At 40.0% G+C, this 14292-nt stretch overlaps 1 protein-coding gene across 3 annotated transcripts in view; it reads right to left on the bottom strand.

The window, feature by feature from the left end:
- TMEM117 (transmembrane protein 117) overlaps positions 1-14292 on the bottom strand; it is a 604949-nt gene that overhangs the window by 312902 nt on the left and 277755 nt on the right. The window lies entirely within an intron of this gene.

The raw sequence follows: 14292 nt of genomic DNA on the forward strand, positions 1-14292 counted from the left end.
TTGAATAAATACTGAAACAGTACAGCAGTTCTGACATTTTAATTCCATTTCCAAGATCTCAGACCTGTACCTTGATCTATAATGAGTTCCATTTGAGTATCATTCATGCTCAAAAATATGCTTCTAGACATCTTTATAGAGTCCTTGCGAACTGGTTGGTTACAGGGCAGAAGAGGGCATGGGCTACACCTCTCAGCCTCTTAATAGTGGTTGCCATGTATGCGTCCCAACAACCAGAAACCAGGAAGTGAGCTGAGCAGTCAGAGTCTGAACTAGGATTCTAAATCAAGGATTAACAGATAACTAAGGTCTATTTAAAGTTGCTCAGCCAATTGAAAAAAATCAAATCAGCAGCTCCAGGGAGGAGATTTAATAGAAACATGGTCACCAAAGTACAAAACCAGACCATGTCCGTAGGCAGGCACAAGGGCAGCTGGGAGCAACGCCTGAGGCAAAAAGTAGACCCTCTGGTTACACATACGGTTAGCTTTTCATCTAGCTCCTGGAGCTAGAGTGAGGGCATGCTAGGAGTGCTTCAAATGAACAGAAGAATAGGCCCCAGGGAGGTCTCCAAATAGACATCAGTGTTGGAGCCTGGTGAACCTTACCTGATTTTAATAGACAACGCATTAAGTGCACACATATAAGGAAGGCCAAGCACATGGCACCTTTTACTTAACATTGCATTGATAAAGATGTCACTGGCTTTAGTTAGTCTAACAATACACATGCAAATCAGCTGCCCTCAAAATTGAGAACAGAAGACAGCAAAGAGGAAAACTATTATTTCTACTAATTTCAAGTATTTGTCATCTTTTAAACTAACTGTCCCTTTTCCCCTGAACTTGTTTCTTTGCAATACAGTTTTACCTGATCTGCAAACACACCATCAAGGGCACCAGCTAATGCACAGCCCCCATCTCCTACCATCTGCTTTAACTTTTCCCTCTTCAAGCCCTCTAGTCATCAGTATATTGACGTTATGCCTGAGTCTTCCTCTCTGCCCAGACTGACATTGGTTCCCAGGTCCTTCACGAAGGCTAACAGGAGGGCATGCCCATTCCATCCTTTAGTTTTGACCATGCTCAGCTCATCCTCCATCTCTGTGACATCTAGACTCACCCCAGGAGCTTTTAGAAAACATCACTGACTGGACCCCTTTCCGACAGAGTCTGACTTAAGCTAGTGTGGGATGCAGACACCAGCATTTTTTAAAATTTCCTGGAAATGCTAATATTCAGCCAGACTTGGAAACCACCACTGTAGCTAAGGCCTCTTTACACTACTCCTGGTGGTCTGGAAGGCAATTTCGGGCAAGCATCAAGACCACATTGATCTACAAAGGTTCTTGGGGGTCACTACAAAGGACCCTGTAAAGCAGATTATATTCTAAAAGTTGTAAGCTCCCTAAGAGTTATAAGCACCAAATGACACGTTTAAGTACACTTGGACAGATGAAAAATGATCAGAGCTGGAGCTTATGAAAAGGAAACATTTACAGCCTCCTGACTTCAAACAAGGTCCTCATTTATTCATTGATTGAGTGCTCATCAATTTCATTCAGAATAATAGTTAATCTCATTCAGAATAACCGTGACCATCCCACCATCAGGAGACATCTAAACTCTGCTCAGAGTGCTTGAATTCTTTTAGCTGCCAAAGTTCCTGATGCCAGCTCATGAAAAAATGATGGAAATATCAAAGAACAATCTGCTTCAGAATCACTGATTTAAAAGCACACAGCATATGATGACACAATTTTACCTTTGATGATTAACAAAACCAGAATTTATTTAAATTAGAAACCTTCTGGTTTAAATAAGCTATGATCATGAGGGGATGTGCCCGGTACCACTACATTCAAAGTAGAGTAAAAGAAATTAATATAGCCACACCCTCTCATATATATATATATATATATATATATATATATATATATATATATAATATAGCTGCATAACTGCTCTCATTCACTTTGCAGCTAGTTTTCCAATAAGATTAACTATGGGACAAACATGAATTATGGGTCAAGGTGAGAAGTTTAATACTATTTTAGGTTCTTTAGAAATGTGACAGTCATTCTACTAATGGCTGCTTTATATCCCCCAATGATGCCTGAAAACGGGAAAAATAAAATGCAAGAATTGTGCTTTAAAACCACAGACAAAAATGAAACTACTTGTAATAAAACAAAAATATAACGAGATTCATCCAAAGGGGGTTATACAAATAAACTGTGATAAGTTTAAAGAAGTGGAAAGGTTCTGATTAATTATCCATTTTATACTTAAAGCAACTGCGGATGCATGCTCGGTTGCTAAGTCATGTCTGAATCTTTCCAACCCCATGGACTGCAGACTGCCAGGCTGCTCTGTCCATGAGATTTTTCCAGAAAAAAATACTTACTCCAATAAAAATTAATTTAAAAAATAGTACTAATACCTGGAAAATAAAGGCTGAAGAAAAATTCAATGCATATTAATTTTAACAAAATGATATATTGCATAAAATGACATACTGCATATGATATACTTACTTAGAGCTAACTAAGAAAGAAAAAGTAGAAGACGGAAGAAGACGGCTGAGGAGTAACACAGGGAGATCACCAGCCTCCCCTCAAATACACCAAGCACTCATCAAGATATAGAACAGCTACTACAAAGCAACTTCTGGGCGACAGCAGAAGACCCCCGGCCTCCCAGGGGGGCGGGTTAAGCTCCCCGAAATGAGGTAGGAAAGAGGATGGAGACACATAAAGGGAAAAGGTGGAGAAATCCTGGATGGGACCTTGTGCCTCGAGGGAAGGAGGGAGTCCTGAAGCTGGAGGAGTTCCTGAGCACTTGGAAGCTCCCTTGCAGGTGGGCCCAAGGCGGAACTGTGGAGTCTTGGAAAACCAGGCAAAGTAGGGACTTAGAGGGCAGAAAAAAAAGAAAAGCTGCACTTTTCAGCCCATGAACAGCTCACAGACTGTGGACCCAACCAGACAGTAGGCTCGGGGAGTGAGGGGAAGCCCATAGAAGTCCTGCAGCCTGTGGTGCCAAGAGTGGGGAAGCATATAAACTTCTCCAGCACACGCAACCCTCGCAGCACAGAGGGCAGGCCGGCATACCGAGAGAGGGGTGGCATACAAACCTCTGCAGTGCACACAAATTGTGAGGTGCAGAGGGCAGTCCGGTGAGCCCAAGACAAGTGCACATTAGCCTTACAACAGAGAGGGAGGGCTCAGGGGGCCGAGGCAAGTGCACACAAGACCTGCGATCCAGAGGGTGAGCTCAGGGGCTGAGGGAAGCCCACACAAGTCTCCACGATGCAGAGGGCATGGTCGGGGAGACAAGAAAAGAGCCACACAAGACCCTACCTAGCAAGCTCCGGCCAGCAGCAAAGCGCAGGATCAGGGAACAGAAGCTCTGGCAATGATTCCAGGGATAAGTAGGGGGCTGGCAGCAGTGAAGACATGCTGAGAGGGCCACTTTGAAGCAGCTGCAGAAATAGATGCGTCTAACACTGCCAAAGCCAGAAGGACTGCCCAGAGGCACACTGAACCCACAGACACCCCAAAACCTACCACTGGACACTGCACTGCACTCACAGAGACGAAATCCAGCTCCATCACCCAGAACATAGGCACAAGCTCACCCAACCAGGAAAACACCACAGAACCCTAACCCACCCCATCCCCGGGGGCAGACTCCACAGGCAAGAAGAGCTAAGACCTTGAGAGCCTTTTTTTTTCTTTCTTGTAAATCACACTGCTTATTCCCCCTATATATTTCTACCTTCATATTAGCCAGAACACTAACCCACCCCCATCCCCGGGGGCAGACTCCACAAGCAAGAAGAGCTAAGACCTTGAGAACCTTTTTTTTCTTTCTTATAAATCATACTGCTTATTCCCCCTATATATTTCTACCTTCATATTAGCCTTTTGTGATGCTATAGAGTTTTCCTTTTTGTTTTTTCTTGTTTTAAAAAAAAATTTCACTTTAAGATTTCTTTTTCACCCTTTTTTTGCTAATTTTTCTGACTGTGTTTTGAAATATTCAACTGCTTTTCTTCTAGTTCTTTACTCGCTGTAGCTGTTCCTGAATATATATAAATCTTTTTCACATATGTCTATTTATCTTTGCTTTTCTATTTTTCCTTTACTCTTTCTCTCTTTTTTGTCACCCTCTTTTCCACCCCTTCCTTTATACTTTTCCCTCCGTTTTCCTTTAGCCAGACTCATCAAGAAAAAAGGGGAGAAAAATCAAATCAACAAAATTAGAAATAAAAAAAGGAGAGGTTATAACAGACAACACAAAAATATAAAGGATCATAAGATAATATTATGAGCAACTAAATGCTAATAAAATGGATAACCTAGAGAAAATGGACAGATTCTTAGAAAAGTTCAACCTCCCAAGACTGAACCTGGAAAAAATAGAAATTATGAACAACCCATTACAAACACTGAAATTGAAACTGTGATCAAAAGCCTCCCGAAAAACAAAACCCCAGAGAGCTTCAGAGAATTCTATCAAACATTTAGAGAAGAGCTAATGCCTATTTTTCTGAAACTCTTCCAGAAAATTGCAGAAGAAACACTTCTAAACTTCTACAAGACCACAATCACCCTGACACCAAAACCAGACAAAGACAACACACAAAAAAGAAAAATACTGGCCAATATCACAGAGAAGGCAATGGCACCCCACTCCAGTACTCTTGCCTGGAAAATCCCGTGGACGGAGGAGCCTGGTAGGCTGCAGTCCATGGGAGTCTCGAAGAGTCAGATGCGACTGAGCGACTTCACTTTCACTTTTCACTTTCATGCATTGGAGAAGGAAATTGCAACCCACTCCAGTGTTCTTGCCTGGAGAATCCCAGGGACGGGAGTGCCTGGTGGGCTGCCATCTATGGGGTCGCACAGAGTCAGACACGACTGAAGCGACTTAGCAGCAGCAGCATCACTGATGAACATAAATGCAAAAATCCTCAACAAAATTCTACCAAACAGAATTCAACAGCACATTAGAAAGCTCATACACCATGATCAAGTAGGGTTTATTCCAGGGATGCAAGGATTCTTCAATATCCAAAAATCAATCAATGTGATACACCATATTAATAACTTGAAAGATAAAAACCATATGATCATCTCAATAGAAGCATAAAAAGCCTTTGACAAAATTCAGCACCATTTATGGTAAAAAATGCTTCAAAAAATGAGCATAGAAGGAACCTATCTCAACCTAGTAAAGGCCATGTATGACAAGGCCACAGCAAACATTATTCTCAATGGTTAAAAACTAAAAGCATTCAATCTAAGATCAGGATCAAGACAAGGATGTCCACTCTTCACCACTATTATTCAACATATTTTTAAAGGTCCTATCTATAGCAATTAGAGACATAAAAAAAATAAAAAGAAATAAAAGGAATCCAGATTGGAAAAGAAGAAGTAAAACTCTCACTGTCTGCAGATGACATGATCAGTTCAGTTCAGTCACTCAGTTGTGTCTGACTCTTTGCAATCCTCTAGACTGCAGCACACCAGGCCTCCCTGTCTATCACCAACACTCAGATGTTGCTCAAACTCATGTCCATTGAGTCGGTGATACCATCCAACCATCTCATGATAGTATACATAGAAAACCCTAAAGATACTATCAGAAAATTACTAAGAGCTAATCATTGAATTCAGCAGTCATAAGATATAAGGTCAATACACAGAAATCACATGCATACCTGTATACTAATAATGAAAAAGTAGAAAATTAAGGAATCAATCCCATTCACCTTTGTAATGAAAATAATAAAATATCTAGGAATAAGCCTACCTAAGGCGATGGCACCCCACTCCAGTACTCCTGCCTGGAAAATCCCATGGACAGAGGAGCCTGGTAAGCTGCAGTCCATGGGGTCGCTAAGAGTCGGACACAACTGAGTGACTTCTCTTTCACTTTTCACTTTCGCATTGGAGAAGGAAATGGCAACCCACTCCAGTGTTCTTGCCTGGAGAATCCCAGGGACGGGAGAGCCTGGAGGGCTGCTGTCTCTGGGGTTGCACAGAGTCGGACACGACTGAAGTGATGTAGCAGCAGCAGCAAAAAGGAGACTAAAGAACTGTATACAGAAAATTATAAGATACTGATGAAAGAAATCAAAGATGACATAAGCAGATGGAGAGATATTCCATGTGCCTGAGTAGGAAGAATCAATATTGTGAAAATGACTATACTACCAAATGCAGTCCACAGATTCAGTGCAATCCCTATCAAATTACCAATGGCATTTTTCATAGAACTAGAACAAAAAAATTCACAATTCATCTGGAAATACAAAAGACTCCAAATAGCCAAAAAAAGTCTTGAGAGAGAAGAATGGAGCTGGAGGAATCAACCTTCTTGACTTCAGACTATATTACAAAGCTACAGTCATAAAGACAATATGGTACTGGCACAAAGACAGATATATAGATCAACGGAACAAGATAGAAAGTCCAGAGATAAACCCATGCACCTGTGGGTTTTTTGACAAAGGAGGGAAGAATATACAATGGGGCAAAGACAGATTCTTCAATAAGTGGTGCTGGGAAAACTGGAAAGTTATGTGTAAAAGAATGAAATTAGAACACTTCCTAATGCCATTCACAAAGATAAACTCAAAAATGGATTAAAGACCTAAATGTAAGAGCAGCAGAGGAAAACATAGGCAGAACACTCGATGACATAAATCAAAGCAAGATCTCCTATGACCCACCTCCTAGAGTAACTGAAATAAAACAAAAATAAACAAGTGGGACCTGTTTAAACTTAAAAGCTTTTAAAAAGCAAAGTAAACTACAAATGGTGAAAATACAACCCTCATAATTGGAGAAAATAATAGCAAAGGAAACAACTGACAAAGAATTAATTTCCAAAATATACAAGCCAATATACATAGAACTCAATACCAGAAAAACAAACAACCCAATCAAAAAGTGGGAAAAAGACCTAAACAGACATTTCTCCAAAGAAGACATACAGATGGCTAAAAAACACATGGAAAGATGCTCAGCATTGCTCATTATTAGAGAAATGCAAATCACAACTATAATGACTACCACCTCACACCAGTCAGAATGGCCAGCCATCATCAAAAAGTCTACAAATAGTAAATGCTGGAGAGAGTGTGGAGAAAAGTGAACCCTCTTTCAGTGCTAGTGGGAATGTAAACTGATACAGCCACTATGGAAGATAGCACGTAGATTTCTTAAAAAATCAGGAACAAAATTACCATATACACTGAGGCAACCAAAATTGAAAAAGACACATGTACCCCAAAATTCATTATAGCACTATATACAATAGCTAAAACAAGGAACTTCAGATGTTCAAGCTGGTTTTAGAAAAGGCAGAGGAACCAGAGATCAAATTGTCAACATCAGCTGGATCATGGAAAAAGCAACAGAGTTCCCGAAAAATATCTATTTCTGCTTTATTGACTATGCCAAAGCCTTTGACTGTGTGGATCACAATAAACTGTGGAAAATTCTGAAAGAGATGGGAATACCAGACCACCTGACCTGCCTCTTGAGAAATCTGTATGCAGGTCAGGAAGCAACAGTTAGAACTGGACATGGAACAACAGACCAGTTCCAAATAGGAAAAGGAGTAGGTCAAGGCTGTATATTGTCACCCTGCTTATTTAACTTCTATGCAGAGTACATCATGAGAAACGCTGGACTGGAATTAGCACAAGCTGGAATCAAGACTGCTGGGAGAAATATCAATAACCTCAGATATGCATATGACACCACCCTTATGGCAGAAAGTGAAGAGGAACTACAAAGCCTCTTGATGAAAGTGAAGGAGGAGAGTGAAAAGGTTGGTTTAAAGCTCAACATTCATAAAATGAAGATTATGGCATCCGGTCCCATCACTTCATGGGAAATAGATGGGAAAACAGTGGAAACAGTGTCAGACTTTATTTTTTTGGGCTCCAAAATCACTGCAGGTGGTGATTGCAGCCATGAAATTAAAAGACATTTACTCCTTGGAAGGAAAGTTATGACCAACCTAGATAGCATATTCAAAAGTAGACATTACTTTGCCAACAAAGGTCTGTCTAATCAAGGCTATGGTTTTTCCAGTGGTCATGTATGGATGTGAGATTTGGACTGTGAAGAAAGCTGAGCGCTGAAGAATTGATGCTTTTGAACTGTGGTGTTGGAGAAGACTCTTGAGAGTCCCTTGGACTGCAAGGAGATCCAACCAGTCCATTCTGAAGGAGATGAGTCCTGGGATTTCTTTGGAAGGAATGATGCTAAAGCTGAAACTCCAGTACTTTGGCCACCTCATGTGAAGAGTTGACTCATTGGAAAAGACTCTGATGCTGGGAGGGATTGGGGGCAGGAGGAGAAGGGGACGACAGAGGTTGAGATTGCTGGATAGCATCACCAACTTGATGGACGTGAGTTTGAGTGAACTCCGTGAGTTGGACAGGGAGGCCTGGCATGCTGCAAAAAAAACATGGGGCCGCAAAAGTTGGACACGACTGAGCGACTGAACTGAACTGAAAACATGGAAGCAACCTATATATCCATGAACAGATGAATGGATGAAGAAGCTGCAATACATATATACAATGAAACACTGCTGTTGCTGCTAAGTTGCTCCAGTCGTGTCCAACTCTGTGCAACCCCATAGACAGCAGCCCACCAGGCTCCACTGTTCCTGGGATTCTCCGGGCAAGAACACTGGAGGGGGTTGCCATTTCCTTCTCCAATGCATGAAAGTGAAAAGTGAAATTGAAGTTGCTCAGTCGTGTCTGACTCTTCCCTGCCCCATGGACTGCAGCATACTAGGCTTCTCCATCCATGGGATTTTCCCGGCAAGAGTACTGGAGTGGGTTGCTATTGCCTTCTCCCAATGAAATACTACTCATCCATTAAAAGGAACACATTTGAGTTGGTTCTAATGAGGTGGACAAACCTAGAGCCTGTTATACAGAGTGAAGTCAGAAAGAGTAATATAAATATCGTACACTGATGCATACATATGGAATCTAGAAAGATGGTACTGATGACTTTATTTTCAGGGCAGCAATGGAGAAACAGACATAAAGAAGAGACTTATGGACATGGGGGGAGGGGAGGAGGGAGACGGTGAGATGTATGGAGAGAGTAAGATGGAAATTTACAATACTATATGTAAAACAGATAGCCAGTGGGAATTTTCTGTATGACTCATGGAACTCAAACAGGGGCTCTGTGACAATCTAGAAGGGTGGGATGGGAAGGAAGATGGGAGGAAGGTTCAGGAGGGAGGGGACATGGGTGTACCTATAGCTGATTTTGATGTATGACAGAAAAACCACAAAATTCTGTAAAGAAATTACCCTTCAAATTAAAAAATTAAGTTCCAAAAAAAGAAAAAGTATTTTCCTTTCATCAATACTTACAAAATTTATGAAATAACACAATTATGTGGCAAACAATCTTTCTAGTTTTCTCCAGCTCATATGCATAGTACTCTTCAGCCAAACTGACTCCCCACTTGCTTTTCTAGTTCTGTGAGATTTTGTACAAGGCTGTTCCCTATGCCTGAAATAGCTTCCTTTATCTTTTCAGCAGTCAACTCTTGCCTATCTCTTGAAATAAAGCTCCAGTATCAGTTTGTCTTCCTGTCCTCTTCTACCTTCTAAAGCAGAGTTGGGTTTTCTGTCTTCTAAATCACAGCACTTTTCCCTTTGGTTAAGGCACTTAATAAACTTTTGTTGGTTAAGTAAGTATTAAAAAGGAATGTGGGTCATTATTCTCTCAGAAAGGGACTGGCCTGAATATAAAATGTTATTACTTTTCATATATATACGTTCCCTTTATTTTGTTGATTTTCTTCCTGTTTTTTTAACCATAAAGGTAAAAAAAGGTTCACTATTAAAACAAAAAAGCATTAAAGATTGGAAGGAAGATATGATCTGACATTGCATTATTCACAACTATTACAATTTCCTTCCAATATATTTTCTACATATTTCCTAAATAAAAAATATTAAGATGTGGCAGAAGATTAGAGAGATGATAGGCAACTAGATAGATAATAATTTATAAAAATAAATTACACAATGATTACAAAGAAGACAACTGATAATCAATACACCCCAATAAATGTATAATGCAAAGATATAGTAAGACATTTTACTTATAAGATCTCTTGACTTGAAGAAGCAGGAAGTACTTAAACAAGTCAAACAGTATCATTCTGACATTTTTCATGGTAAAGCGAATAGTAATGACAGACCACAAAGATAAAAGATTTGCATCCCCAATATAGATGACATTAAAATGATGCTTTAAATTAGGTGGGAAGTTATTTCATAGTTCTTTTATCTTTCTCTCCCTCACTAATCAAAAGCAAAACAGCCTGGTTTTGTCTCAAACTCCTAGTGACTTCAGGATCCGATATTGCATATTGTTTGCCACTAGCCAATGCACCAGCAAACCCAGGCAGGGGAACTCTGTCAAGGGTATGTCCAGAAGCCCTGGGACAGAGTGGATAGATATTGGATATAGATATAGCAATTGATTCAACTCATGTGTTATGAATAGTAAAAGGCACTGAGATAGACAGCTAAAGATTAGAGAGGACAACTTCAATGCTAAGCTGCTGCTGCTGCTGCTAAGTCGCTTCAGTCATGTCCGACTCTGTGCGACCCCATAGACGGCAGCCCACCAGGCTCCCCCGTCCCTGGGATTCTCCAGGCAAGAATACTGGAGTGGGTTGCCATTTCCTTCTCCAGCAATGCTAAGCAGAAAGTGCTATAATTAAAAACAAAAAAAAAGCTATAACTCAAGGAAGGCTTTAATGTAGAAATGGCATCAGAATTGAAATTTAATGTATGAGTCAATTTAAGGAAGCCAAGAGGAACAGGGGGAATTTCAGGTGCAAGAATAACTAGGCAAGAAAGATCATGATGTATTCAAGAAATTCAAAGTGCTAGGAAACTGAAGCCCAAACCAAGGGCTACTACATAGAGAGGATCAGAGTGATGACAGATGAAGATGGAAATGCAGGTAGCAACTAGATCCTGAAGAAAGAATTGTTTACATTTAATCCTCAATGTAAAGGGGGCTTTCACTGATCCAAGGCTTGTATATCAGATGTTAATTTGTATTCTATTGATACTAAGCTGGCAGCAGCATGGAGAGTTGATTGATAAGGCCACAATGAGGTGAAATTTGACTAGTCAGGAGACTGCCAAAACAAGTTATTTGAAAGACAGGCCTGACTAAGGAACCAGCAGCAGAGAGGAGGAGGTAGAGACACAGTCAAAGCTAACAAGGAACAAGAACCGACAATTTCCTCATTTGCAGGATGAGGATGCTAAGAGAAAGGATGGACTTAAGAGAAACTTCTGTATTTCGGCTTCAGCAACTGAGTAGGCAGTGGTGCCATTCATCAAATTAGAAAATATAGGAAGAGAAGCACATGTGAAAAAGGAGATACGTATTGGAAAAGCTGAGATTTATCTTCCTGTGGAGCACTGGAGACATGCAAAATAGGTAGCTGAATATATGAGTCTGTACTGGAATGCAGGGAAGGATGTAAGAGCACTTAGGTTAGAGGTACAGTTTGTTCTTTACAGTTATAAAAGTGGGTAAAATTCCATAAAGAAAAGGAAGAGGAACTGAGGTGAGAATCCCAAGAATATCAACCTCAAAACAATTGCAAAGGGAAAAATACTCCAGCCTGCCTAAAGAGATGACTGACCCAGAGATAGAATCTGTCCAGAGACAGAAAAACTTTGGAGTATACTAATGAAATATAGGGTTTCCCGGGTACCTCAGCTGGTAAAGAATCTGCCTGCAATGCAGAAGACCCCAGTTAAATTTCTGGGTCAGGAAGTTCCCCCGGAGGAGAGAGAGGCTACCCACTCCACTATTCCTGGGCTTCCCTAGTGGCTCAGATGGTAGAGAATCCGCCTGCAACGTGGGAGACCTGGGTCCGATCCCTGGGTTGAGAAGATCACTTGGAGGAGGGCATGGCAACCCACTCCAGTATTCTTGCCTGGAGAATCCCCATGGACAGGGGAGCCTGGCAGGCTATAGTCAATGGGGTCACAAAGAGTCAGACATGACCGAGTGACTGCTTAAGTACAATGAAATACAACAAGAAATTCAAGAAAATGGAAAAAAATAAGAAATTTTAAAAAGAGAAAATAATTGACAGTATGAAATACTTAAGTGAGGTGAAAAATTAAGAGTTGAAATATAGCTGCAACATTTAACATTCAGATCATTGTTAACCTCAACAGAAATATACCATTGGTTGAGTAGAGGAAAATATTAGAATATAGTGAGTTTGATCACATTTAGGAAGAAATTAAAAGGAGACCATGAGTATAGGCATTCACTTTAATTCCAAAAGCCTGGCTATAAAGGGACAGAATGACACACTGATAATTAGGCCTCATAGGCTTAAGAAGAGACACACAATTGTGTTTCTAATGGAGGGAAGTGAATCAGAACTCACGTTATCCTGTATCATGGCTGTTTTTGTACATGACATTTTTTCTCTAAATTGCTTTACTGCAGAGGCACTAACTCAGATGTGGCAGTGGGTCAACAAATGTTACTTAATGAGTAAATGAATGAGGCAATCAATCAGAAAGAATGTGAGGAATATAAAAAATATTGTATTAGAAGTACACCCAGACTTAAAAATTATAGAAACAACCCAATGTCACAGAACAAAACTGGAAGGGGGACATGTACATCCGAGATTTAATTCATCTGACACCAAAAAAAAAGTTGCACGACTTTAGTTTAAAAAATTCCAATAATATGATGAGGAATGACAAAGGTTCTGATTCATCCCCAAGTCTGACAGACTGATCATAGCACGGAGTTATGCAGAAGTCTAAGGTTCTGCTTCACTCAGGTAGTGGTGGATTTTACGAAATTTGCAATGTCTGCTATGTGTGCAAAAAGAGGAGTGGGTGGCACACGTGCGACATTACTCATGAACCCCAATGAAACAGTTCACACACCCAGCTCTGAAAGGTAAGAAAATATGTGATTCGTTTTATTTTTCTGAAAGTTCATTCAGAACAAAGTTTTAAAAAGAAAATCCTACAGTGAGCTGAAGGCTAGAGAGATGTTTTATGCATGGCTTGTTTCAGAATCTTTTTTTATAAAAACCAAAACTAACGTGGCCACAAGTCTCCATGTAGGAATCTGGGAGAAGCAGCATTTAATAGCAAATAATAGTGTTTGCTTTATTGCATAATACTTAGAAGAACTGAATGTGTTCCCACCTCTACCTTTTACACCATCTACTAGTACTACTCAGGCAGTGACTTTTCAGCATCCATGATGCTCAGTGGACACTCTTATTAATCTCAGAAGACTGCTGTGATGGAGGCGTGTGGTAAGTATGATTAGCCTTACTGACTGGAGGGGAAACAAAGCTCAGAATAAATTACTTTCAGAGGCCACTGAGTGAACCAGAAGTGGATGTGAGAATGGTTTCTTTGGTCAAGCAGATTCAAGACCTGATTTAGGCATATGCTCAACTATTCAAGATTGTACTTGGACTTAGTACCTGTGAGTTATTGCATGCATCTAATACATTGCTAAAAAAAACAGTCCTACATGCAGAGATGAGCCCTCTATGAGTTTTATCTTGCTACAAAGTACTGCAATTTGCATAGAGGCTCATCTGCAAGCACTAGCAACGGCTTCATTCCTGACGGCCTTTATGCAGAGAAAGAAGAAGGAAATATGGAAGAGGAAGTTGCCATTTTTCTTTAAAATAGAAGCAACTAAACAATATGTCCCCTTTGGCAAAAGTGATTAGTGAAACAAATAAAGAGAAAGGATCAACTATTCCTTTTAAATTCTATCTGGTGAATGCACGGATCACAGTTCAACAAACACATCTGTGAATGAAGATTTTTGTCCATTTTAAACTGTTGAGAAGATCTTACTTATTTTACTATGAAGTGTCAGAATGAAAAATAAATAAACTTATAGACTCAAATAAACAAATACTGAAAGGCCTATTTGGCCCCTAGAAGTCAGGTCAGACACTAATGATTTTTTGTCATGTTATTAAATTGGTTCAGTGTAGGAAATGAGAACTCTTATAAGCTCTATGCTACAACCACTGCATATCGTGTCTCCAGAATATGAAAAAAAAAATGTTTCATAGATATAATTCTGGCCATCTGTTCACAAAGAAAATAAGACTGTTCTATAAAAGTTCATTTTAATATTAATGTTTTTTCAAAGAAAATATGTGGATTGAGCAGATGTCCAAAGAGTTCTTG

Source organism: Budorcas taxicolor, chromosome 5 (genome assembly GCF_023091745.1).
Source record: "Budorcas taxicolor isolate Tak-1 chromosome 5, Takin1.1, whole genome shotgun sequence".
NCBI classification, from domain to species: Eukaryota; Metazoa; Chordata; class Mammalia; order Artiodactyla; family Bovidae; genus Budorcas; species Budorcas taxicolor.